The following is a 12,340-nucleotide window of genomic DNA, read 5'->3' on the forward strand; positions in this document are numbered from 1 at the left end:
ATTCTCAGAAATTAACGATCCAGAAAAGGAAGTCCGTGAAGTTGATTAGGAAATCAAAAAGCGAACATGCATGCTAACAAACAGGAACACACAAACTGCATAAATCTACGGTCTATATTTCAAAGGAAACAAAATAAATGCAAGGTCACATGTGGAAATTTGTAATCGGAAGAGGAGAAGTCGTTGTGGAGAACAGGGAAATAGCCAAGAAAATAACCAGTTACTTTGCATTTGTCTTCATGGAGGAAGATCCAGAAAATCACCCAGTAATACCAAGTGATCATATCGGACTTCTGCAGCGAAATACATAAAGTCAATTCATATCAATAACAAGGTAGTACTTGAACATGTAGCTGGATTGAGCATTGCTAAGTCTGACGAAACAGATGTACTTCCCATCAAAATATCAGAAATAAATCACCAATAGTAGTATTGATTAAAATGTCAATGACTTTGTTTTATTTTCCTGTACATGCTGCGGAGACCGGAAACTATTGTGGAGAAGCGTGATCCAAGCACGATCGATGAATAGAAGGGATCAAAACAGCTACAAAGGGAAAAAAAAGATATAGTGTGGAGAATTGCAGACAAATTAATTTTGTCTGATCTGTAGGGAAACTGTTCGAATCTATTACCAGGATGACATTTTTGACATTTAAAAATTAACAGCAACAATGGAGGTAATCAGCATGCATTCCTGATAGAGAAATCATACTTGATAAACTTCGGAATTGTTTGAAGTTGTTTCTTAAGGCATAGTTAATGGGGAACCAATAGAAGTGGTATATATTGGATTTTCGGGAATGTTTCCATAAGAAGTCAGTGAGCTCGTAAATGCAATGAATGTGAAGTGTATTTGGAGGAATATATGTAAGTAAAAAGTTAAAGTTTGTTCGCCTTTATTTAAGAGAGTCAGAACATTGATATAAAGACATGTTGAAGCAGTTTCACAGCGTGTTGGTGGGACTGTACCTGGAGTATTGTATACGGTTTTGGTGACCGTATCTCTGAAAGAATATACTGAACACAGAGGAAGTGCAATGGACATTCTCCAGATTAATCCATCAGATGGTGAGATTGCCTGATGAGGAAACTCGGCCTGTATTCTCTCGAGTGTCAAAAATGAGAGGTGGGTCACAGTGAAATTTAGAAACTTCACAGAACATCTGACAAGTTGGAAATTAACAGAACGCTTACCTCGCTGTCTATTCCACAGTCAAGGCAAATAATGGCTGATGATTTGTAGACTGTTTTTCACCCAGAGTATGTTGGGGTCTGGGATGCACGTCTTGAGAGGAGGGTTCTCATGGTAATCTCAAAACCGTTAGAAAACACATTGTTGTGCACTTGAAATGCCATAACATTCACAGCTCCGGACCTTGTGTCAGAACGTGGGCCTAACGTGCTGTACAGAAACTGTGATTCTGTTATTGAGTGGATCTGAGAGGTCAATCATTGCGTGGCTTAAGATAGTAATTGATGTGTTTCTGAAGAATATCTTATCAAAGTCTATAAGAGAGAACTTGTAATATCTTCTGAATATATGTCAATGGCAAAATTAAGAGAAAAGGTGCAGCTTTCTTACAGTCTGATACCAGATAATTGAGGACAGGGAAATAGCAGAACGATGGAGTAAATACTTCAGTTATGCCTTCACAGAGCACGACAAAAAGAACACTTCCTCGAAATACGAGGGAACTTTAGTCTGGAGAGAAAAAGGGAATAGTAACTAAATTAGCAACTAAACAGTTTTAGAGAAAAATATTGGACTGAAATTAATGGACATAGACAAAGTCAACAGAGATTTATGAAATGGGAATCATATTTGAGAAACAGGCTTTTAGCAAAATTATGGAGTAGTTATCAATGTAATACGATTAGAATCTCAGAAAGATTTTTGATAAAGTCCCAAGCCTTTTGTGCAAATTCGAATCCTGTGGGACTGGGGCTAATATATGGTCATGGTTTTAGAATGGGACAGCTGGCAAGAAACAGTGAGTAAGATTAAAACCATGTTTTTTTTGAATGGGAGGCTTAGAGGATATAACAAGAATCGAGATTTGGCATTCAGCTATTCCCAGCAGACATCATATCTTTGGTTGAGGGGCTCAAAAGCATTCTTCCCAAGTCTGCTGAGAGTACTAAACAATGTCAGCTTGTGAGTGAATGAGGAGGATGTAAAAAAGGCTCCAGGGTGATTGAGACAAGTGGAGAGACTGGGCAAATACGTGGTAGATGGAGAACAATGGGAGAGATGAGATGTTGTGCACTTTGATGGGAACAATAGAATGGCAGCCTATCATTTGAAAATGGAGTGGTTGAAAATTGTTGCTCTCTAAATGACCATTAGCTGCATTTTGGTTTATTTCTGCGCACCCCTCCGTGTCCATGTAGGGCAGTGAGTTCTGAAGCCAGAAGTCAATATTGGGAATGACATTGGTACACTGACCAGTGTATATCGACGCAGCAAGTGGTGACCTGTAACATTGAAAATTATCTGGATCTCTCTGTACACAAATCATGGAAAGCAACATTGCAGGAGCAGAAAGCGTGTCGGCTGATACATGGTGTTTTCACCTTCATTTCAGGGGGATTTGAATACAGAAGTAAGGGTCATTTACTGCAGCTGTACAGTGCCTTAGTGGGACTCCATCTCGGACATTGTGCAGTATAATGTGCAGTTTCGGTCTCTTTGCCAATAAATGACAAACCTAACATTGAGGGAGAGCAGTGAATGATGACCAGTCTGATCTCTGGGATGGCAGGCTTGTTTTGGGAGCAGAGTTTGGGGTGACTGGGCCTGTACTTCATGGGGTTTAGGAAAATGAGTGGAGATCTCATTCAAATATATCAAACAGGACTGGGTGACATACCCAACATCTCCCAGTATGTTGCCATCAACGTAAACTTTCTGTGATAGAGGATATATATGGTGGATGAGGCAAGTACATTGTTTCTCCGTCAGTAGGGATCTGCCGAGTGTATCCAGTATAGTGGGATTCCCGATGGTGTACATGGCATCTGCGGACTAGCTTTGTCAATGGGGAGAAGTAGAGGAACTGAAGGAGGCCTCTCTCTATTAATCTTGCAGCGTGACCATCACAGGACATCAGGTTGGTGAATACCCCTGTCCTGACAGCAGCCACAGCCTCTTCATTCAGAAGCAGCCAGCCATTCCCATCGTCTTTGGGTCTCCATGTAGAAAGGAATGAATGTATCTTGGATAAAGGCCGTCGCCTTGATACATGTTTGATAACAGCATCCCCCATCACCAACCAAACACTTCAAAACATTCCATGTGAACGGAGAGCAATGGGCTCACTTGGAGTGTCTGGGAGCAGACGATCAGGGATGGAGCAAAACTGCCCATGTCTGTACGGGTCTGAGTGAACCCCCCACCCTCCCAGTACATAGTATCATTAAGTCCTGGAATCCCTCTCTATTTCAGTAACATACGGCCTTACATTATTCCTTAAATGAAATATCATGTTATATTGCACCTGCCAAATTATTATCCATTGCATTTTCCTCTCTGTATCTATCTGTAAACTCTCCACCTTCTCCTGATAACTTAATCTCTTGCTTATCACAGCGACATCACCAAACTCAGTATCTGTATATCTCTTCCATCCTTCTGATCATTGATATAGATTGTAAATAGTTGAGAACCCAGCACTGGTAACTGTGTGGCTACACTGGTGACGTTCTGTCAAACTGATTCAGACTGATTTATCTGGAGTTCCTGCTTCCTGTTTAATACATAATTCTCCCCCATTACTTTGTAACACAGTCGAAAAGCTGAATATGAACGAGGAGAATCAGTCAGGAATCCAACCCTTCGAACCTGCTCCGCCATTGAGTAAAATCATGGCTGATGTCATCGTGGCCGCTGTTCCACATTCCTGCCACCTCTCCATCCTCACACTCTAGTCTATTGTTGTAGATTGCGCCTCATGAAAACATATCCACTCCACATCCACACTTTCAATTACTTTCAGCATTTACAGACCTCAATGAGCTCTCCTATCGAATTTATAAACTCTAGACTATAGGCTAGAACTGCTCAATTTCTCTTCATAAGACAAACATTTCAAATATGGAATCAATCTAATGAAGCTCTTCTGAATTGCCTCCAATGCAAATACCGCATTCTGCAGAACACCCAAACTGTACTCCAGTTGCAGCCTCACTAAGGCCTTGCATAGCTACACCAACACTCCCTACCTTTCTACTCTATCCTTTTACCAATAAACGATGATATTATACTTGCATTTCTCATGACTTGAAGTACCCGCATGCAGGTTTTCTGTGATATGCAAGCAGGCACCCAGATCTCTCTGCACTTAAGCACTTTAAAGTTTCTCTCCATTTCGATAACAATTTGCCTTTTTATTAGTCTGGCCAACTTGAATAACTCCATATTTATTCACTTTAATGTTCTGATCCAAATGTTTGCCCATTCATCCAAACTTTCCATATAGTTTTTAAATCTCTTGCATCATCATTCCGAAGTAATTTCCCACCAATTTTAGTGTCTGAAAATGTCGCTATAATATTTTCTATCCCGTCAACCAAGTAATAATCTCGATCACAAATTATTGAGGCATGAGAACTGAAATGTATGGCACCCCACAAATTGCATTTTCCAAAAGAAAATGACACATTTAATTCATCTGACTGCATTTTGTTGGTTAACCAATCCACCATCCAAGCTAATAAATTACTCCTAAACTGATGCTGTCTGATCTTACCACTCACTCTTTGGAGAAGTGACATATCTGATACCTTCACGAAGACCAGATATATTCCATCTCCAGGATTCCCACTCTCCACCTTGTTTGTCACATCTTTAAATAACTCAAGCAAACGCTTCAATCCTTTGTAAAACCATGTTGAGTCCGATGGATTGTGGTTTAAGTTTGCAAATGTCCTCAACAATGGATTCTAATAATTTGCCTTAAATTACAATACTTTATTGTTACACTTTACTCCCTAATGTATTCAGTTATTATAAGTTCTTCCCTTTCGAAAACCTTTGCGTTTTCTTTAAATTCCTGTTTAATGGGCAAAAGGTTTTAAAAGATGTGCCCCAATTGCTGCATAAGCGGTATGCGTGGCTGACTGGACTCATCATCCTGCTGGTGTACAAAATCGATTGGATGAAGTCTTTCTGGCGTTTCCATGATGTCGTCTCCAAGGCCAGAATGACCTCCTCTTGTTGATGCATTAGAGGGGTGGGGGATTATAGAATCTTCCCGTTGCCGTGTAACACTTTGAGGGGCTGATGGGTCTTCTCATATTTCTCCATAATAGGTGGAGATACTGAACGGTCTCCTCGTGTATTCAAGAGATGGGACTGAGGGATTGGTCTTCTCTTGTTCCCATACAACGGACACGTGTCCGAATTACCTCCTCCTTTCTCATGAAATAAGTCTCAGATAGTTTTTATCCTGATAGAATTCCCTTTCAACAGGGTCGGTGTGTCTGAATGGCCTCCTGTTATCCCAGTGTAACAAATCTCCAGTCACTAAGTGACCGGTTTCAGTTGCTATGTTACGGATTTGAGGTGGCTGAATGGACTGATTCTTTTGTTGTGGATTAGTGGTGCTGGAAGAGCACAGCAGTTCAGGCAGCATCCAAGAAGCTATTTGGATGCTGCCTGAACTGCTGTGCTCTTCCAGCACCACTAATCCAGAATCTGGTTTCCAGCATCTGCAGTCATTGTTTTTACCTCGCTGATTCTTTTGTTGTGTAACATGATACTGGTGCCACATGGCACTCTCTGGGTCCAGTGTTACAGATTCGAGGGGCTGCCTGGCCTCCTCCTGTAAATGTACATTAGGCTCCAGGGGCTGAACAGCCTCGTCCTATTCTGGTGTAACAGGGTCAAAAGCCTGAATATCCTTCTGTTGTTCCTATGTAACAGGCTGGAGAACGGAATGGATTCCTCCACTATCTGTCTAATTCGCTTCAGTTGTTGACTCCTTCCTGTTATCTATGTTGAAATACGATCTTCTTTCATTTTTGTAAACTCCAATGACTACCGGATCAACCTGATCATCCTTTCGTTATAGGCTAGCACCTTCGTTGCAGGAATAAGTTGAGGGTACCATTTCTGAGCTGCTTCCAATATAACAACATCCTTTCTTCATTGAAGAGACTAAGTCTGCACACTCGACACCAGATGTGATCTCAATAAGATCCTATGCAGCAGCAGCAATGCTTTTCCAAACTGCTGCAAGGTTCCCACCCAGGTAAGAGCAGTCTCAGCTCTCTGGGGAAATACAAAACATTGTTGAACGATCATTGTCCTTCTGTACTCCATTAGCATAACGAGAGATCTGGAGAAAATGTCACAATGATGCTTAAGAAGTTCATAAATGATGTGGTGAGATGATCTCTACCATTAATCTCCTCAGAGCCCACGTCATTCAGATTCTACAGAATCTTGTTTGGTGGAGTATAAAAACAGCAAGGAGACGTAAACATTTATGAGAGTTATATATCAAAGTGAAAGCTGCAATACAAATGTTGGGCATGTTATAAAACAGGAAAATGAGATATACACATTTGTGGGTACTGCAGTAATAATGTAATATTTACATTATATCTAAACAGTGTAAACCCAACTGAATGTTAATGCTGGGGAAAATAGATTTCATGAGCATGTGTGAGATGGCTTGCATTAACATTTTGTCGAGCACTGAGCCAGAGATCAGGTTATTTAGGAATAGGTGTTGGATGATAAGAAGAGCAAATTGAAACCTTTGCTGTAAAGGAGCTTTGGGGAACAGTGACCACAATGCATTGATTTTCTTTTCTGCTGTTTGAGTACACGATAATTTTTCTTTTATTTAAAGTAACCGTTATAAATCTGAATCATGCAAGCCCTGAAGGTGTGAGGAGAAAGTGGGGACGACAGATGCTGGAGATCGGAGTCGAAGAACGTGGTGGTGGAAAAGCACAGTCAGGCAGCATAATAGGAGCAGGAGAATTGACGTTTTGGGCATAAGCCCTTCATCAGGAATGATGCTTATGGGTCAAGGGGGCTGAGAGATAAATGAGAAGGGGGTGTGGCAGGAGGGAGGTAGCTAGGAATGCGATAGGGAGATGAAGATGGGATTGAAAGTGATAGTGATGAAGGGAGACAGAACGCCTCATCTCGATTAAACCCAGTGTGGTCTTCTCTATATTTGCAAGACAGGTGGATCATTTCAGAGAACATATCTAGGACAGCCACATTGACCAACTCCACCGCCTTGTGGCTGAAAACTTTAACTCCCCTTTCCACTCTGCCAAGGACATTAGAGTCCTGGGCCTTCTTCATCGCCAAACCCTAACCACACGAAGCATGGATAAAGAAAGGCTCCTCTTCTACCTTGGCCCTTCCAACTACAGGGGATTAATGTAGATTTCACCAGTTTCCCCATTTCCCCTAACTCCACCTTATCCCAGTCCAACCTTCCAAATCAGCACCCTTCCTCCTTTTGAACGTTCATATGTGTTCATCTTCCTTCCCATCAATCTGGTCCACCCTCCTCTCTGAACTGTCACTTTCAGCCTCACCTTCAGCTACCTATTAGATCAAAGGAAGCAGTTTAGAAAAATGCCAAGTGTTGTAGTTAGCAAGTGGCTTCAGAGAAATGTAGGACCCAGAAACGGATGACCAAGAAACTGAGAAAAAAATCAAAAAGAGAAAACGCAAGCAAACAAAAAAAAAATAATGTCCGCGAACAAAAGAGTACATCACTTTATGAAACAAATGTAAAAACACGGTCAAATGTGGAACAGTGCGGGTGCAGACAGGATAATTTATTGTAGAGAACAGAGAAATCACAGGGGAAACAAACAATTTCTTTATGTCTATCTTCAACGCAGAATATCCAGAAATTCTCCCAGAAATACCAAGTGACCATGGTACTTGTGTAAGTAAAATCTAATATTGGATTAGTGGTGCTGGAAGAGCACAGCAGTTCAGGCAGCATCCAACGAGCAGCGAAATCAACGTTTCGGGCAAAAGCCCTTCATCAGGAATCAAAATCTAAGATCATTTTTATCAGTGTTGACGTCATCTTTTAACAGAAAGCTGGATAGAGTATTTGCAAATCTGACAGATCAGATGTACTTCATACAAGAATTTCAGAGGAAGCAGCAATAGACATATTGATTGCATCGCAGATTTTCACGTTGTTTTCCAATACATTACTGAAAGATATTTAGCCAATCTGGATAAGGCAAAGATTATAAATATTATCAAACAGTTTAAGAAAGGATGAAGATGGAGAGTGGTGAACTACAGACCAGTAACTTGTAATCCGCGGTCGGGCTTGATTACAAAGAACGTGTTACTGGATATATAGAAGGCTGGATATATATAACAAAACTGGGGAGTATAATAATGCATCGATGAAAGGAAAATCATAAGTAGCAAACTCTTTTTGGAATGGTTTTGGAAATGATTCTTGTGGACGTAGGCAATGAGGAGCTAATGGATAACGTATAGTTGGATATTCAGGAGGATCTTTTAAGAACTCTCACACTAATATCAGAAGAAATGTTAAAGTGAAAGGAATTGGGAAGGACATATTCAAATCGGAAACTAAAAATTAGGTTTGCATTCATGTGAATGTCATTGGAATATAGAAGATGTCGTGTGCCAGCTGCATCGAGTGTTGCTGAGACTAAAATTAGAGAATTCTGTGCCATTTGGAGTCACAATATAAATAGAATATACTGACTACAGAGAAACTGCAAAAGGTATTCTCCAGATTAATCCCTAAAATGGCAAGATTGTCTGTTGGGGGAAATTCAGCCTGTGATCTCGAGTTTCAAAAGATGCGAGGTGATTTCAGTGAAACTTAGAAACTTAGAAACATAAAGGGGGGAGAATAATAGAGGGACATGGAGAAGCGCAAGCAGGCGAGATTAGGGAGAATCCCATGATTTTCTACACGTACAAGTAGAACAGAATAATCAGAAAACAGTTAGTGTCCATTAGAAACCAAAGGGGCAATCAGTGTGTCAACCCTGAGAATATTGATAGATTGTTACATGAGACCATCACAGCTGTTTTGCTTGGGAGAAGGGGATGCAGGTACAGAACTCGAGAAGATGGACTGGAAAGCTCTTGAAGAGATTGATGTAAAATACCAGCAGGGGTTTGAGGCTCTGATATAAAATTGGACCAATCCGCAGGTCTGGATACTGTTGGAGTCAAGGGAGGAAAGTCCCTGATTGGAAATTTTAATTAGAATCTGACCATAGGGGTGGTGCCAGAGGACTGGGGAAGAGCTAATATGATTCTACTTCATAGTACGGGTGGTAGGGATAGACCAGGTAACTATAGACGAGAGAGTATTAGCTCACTGTTCAGGAAATTACTGTAGAAAATAGGGAAGGAGAAAATTGAACTCCAATCGGAATGGCAAGGCTTGATCAGGGCTAATCATCATGACATTATCAGAGGGAAGTCACATCTCATGGATTTGATTAAATTAGTTTGAGAAGGTCGCTTATTTAGTTTTGCAGCAAGGCTTTTGACAAAATTCCGCATGGGAAACTGAAAAAAAAGTAAAATCTTATAGTATCAAGGATAAGTTGACAAGTTACAATGAAAATTGTCTTAGTGTTAGGAGGACGAGGGTGGTGGGAGAAGGCTGTTTGTGTGACTGGAGACCAGTCTCCCTGGTGTACCACAGGGATAAGTGCTGTGTCCCTTATGATCATTTGTAGCATTCATAAATGGTATAGATGTGAATCTGGAGGGGGGTGAGTGAAGGAGTGGGAGTTGTGATAAGTAAGTTTGTGTTTGACACAAAGATTGGTCGGGTGGTTGGCAGTGAGGAGGAAGTTCTGATTTTACAGGAAAATACAAGTGAAATGATCAGATGGGCAGATCAATGACAGATGAAATGTAATCCTGATAAATATGAGGTGATGTACTTTGGAAGGGGGAACCAGACATGGGTTGTACATAATGATTGGCAGCACACTAGGGAGCTCAGAGGGTGTTTCTCCACACATCCTTGAATACAGCTGAACAGGGTAATGGAGTCGTTATTAGCGCTATACCTTGGGTATAGCGCTAATAAATCAGGGCAAAAATTATAAGTGCTATACAGGGCTTTATTTAGTCCATGATGGAGTGCTGTATGTAGTTCCGGGAGCCACATTACAGGAAGGATGTGATTGTACTGGAGGGGTTGCAGAGGAGATTCACCAGGATGTTCCCCGGGATGGAGCATATCAGCTATGGGGAGAGGTTGGATAAGCTCGGGTTGTTTACTTTGGACAGAGAGGCTGAGGGGGTTGTGATTCAGAAGGATAAGATAACGAGGGACTTGGACAGGATGGATAGACAGAAGCTGTTCCTTTTAGATAGATGGTCAGGAACAAAGGAACACACTTTTAAAGTGTAGGGTTTGAGTTTCAGAGAGGATTTAAAGACTACTATTTTTCACCCAGATATTGTTGGGGTCTGGAATGTACTTCCTGAGAGGGGAGATATCACGGGTGATTCTCAACCGTTAAAAGTACTTGGACCAGAACTTGTAAGTTTCATAACTTTCCAGGGACTAATATAGATCATGCTGTATTTCTGTTGGCACAGAGACTACGCTCCTGTGAGTGAATGATGTGGAAGGTCAATTATTGAGCAGCTTAAGACAGGAACTGATGGGTTTCTTCTATAGCTTGACAAATTATGGTCAATGTGAGAAGCATGAAAACACAGTGCAGGTTCTGTCCAGTTTGAAACCAGAAAATGGAGAATGGGAAACAGGGAAATGGCAAAACTGTGAATCCACTACATCAGTTCTGTCTTCACAGAACTTTCTGACAATACCACGAAAACCAACGCCGGTGTGGAAAATGAAATATTACATGGAAAATAGAACACAGTAATTTAATGGTTTGGGAGAAATTATTCGGCCTGAAAGCAATGGTCATAGACAACACTAACATAGATTTATGAAATGGGAATTATTCAAAGTTTGGAAGAAGATTTGCAGCTCGGGTGCTCGTTGTTGTGGTTCTGTTCGCCGAGCTGGGAATTTGTCTTGCAAACGTTTTGTCCCCTGTCTAGGTGACATCCTCAGTGCTTGGGAGCCTCCTGTGAAGTTCTTCTGTGCTGTTTTCTCCGGTATTTATAGTGGCCTGTCTCTGCCGCTTCCGGTTGTCAGTTCGAGCTGTCCACTGCAGTGGCCGGTATATTGGGTACAGGTCGATGTGTTTGTTGATAGAGTCTGTGGATGAGTGCCATGCCTCTCGGAATTCCCTGGCTGTTCTCTGTTTGGCTTGCCCTATAATGGTAGTGTTGGCCCAGTCGAATTCATGTTGCTTGTCGTCTGTGTGTGTGGCTACTAAGGATAGCTGGTCGTGTCGTTTCGTGGCTAGTTGGTGTTCGTGTTAACAGGAAGACAGTTAACGATCCGTATACACGAACACCAACTAGCCACGAAACAACACGACCAGCTATCCTTCGTAGCCACACACACAGACGACACGCAACATGAATTCGACTGGGACAACACTACCATTATAGGGCAAGCCAAACAGAGAACAGCCAGGGAATTCCTAGAGGCATGGCACTCATCCACAGACTCTATCAACAAACACATCGACCTGGACCCAATATACCAGCCACTGCATTGGACAGCTCGAACTGACAACCGGAAGCGGCAGAGACAGGCCACTATAAATACCGGAGAAAACAGCACAGAAGCGGTTCACAGGAGGCTCCCAAGCACTGAGGATGTCACCTAGACAGGGGACGTAACGTTTGCAAGACAAATTCCCAGCTCGGCGAACAGAACCACAACAAATGGGAATTATGTTTGAGAAATAGACTGGGAGACAAATGAAAGAAAAGCAATGGATGTAAAACACGTGGATTTTCAGAAAAACTTTGGTATAGCTCCAAGCCGAGTTTGCAAAGTCAAATCTGAGTGGATTGGAGCGAATGTATGGACATGCTTCTAGAATGGGATAGCTAGCAGGAAACAGTGAATAGAAATAAACACTCTTGTGAAGCAGCAGACTGACGTTGTCTGTAAGGTATGATTCTGTGAGCATGACTATATCCTAGACACCCCATCACCTTCCACGGATATCTCCTGTGTCACCAGCAGGACATACACAGCCGAAGTGAATACAGTTGAATACAGTTGGAAAGGAATTGCTCTGGGTTTCCTCAACAGTGTCTCTGTATTCCATGAAGACTCTTGGCGTTAGTTTACACATGGGAAAGGAAACGTCCTGCTGATTACCATGTACCACCCTCTCTCAACTGATGATTCAGTACTCCTCCATGCTGATCAACACTTGGAGGAAGCACTGAGGG

This window comes from Chiloscyllium punctatum, chromosome 6 (assembly GCF_047496795.1).
Source record: "Chiloscyllium punctatum isolate Juve2018m chromosome 6, sChiPun1.3, whole genome shotgun sequence".
Classification (NCBI taxonomy): Eukaryota; Metazoa; Chordata; class Chondrichthyes; order Orectolobiformes; family Hemiscylliidae; genus Chiloscyllium; species Chiloscyllium punctatum.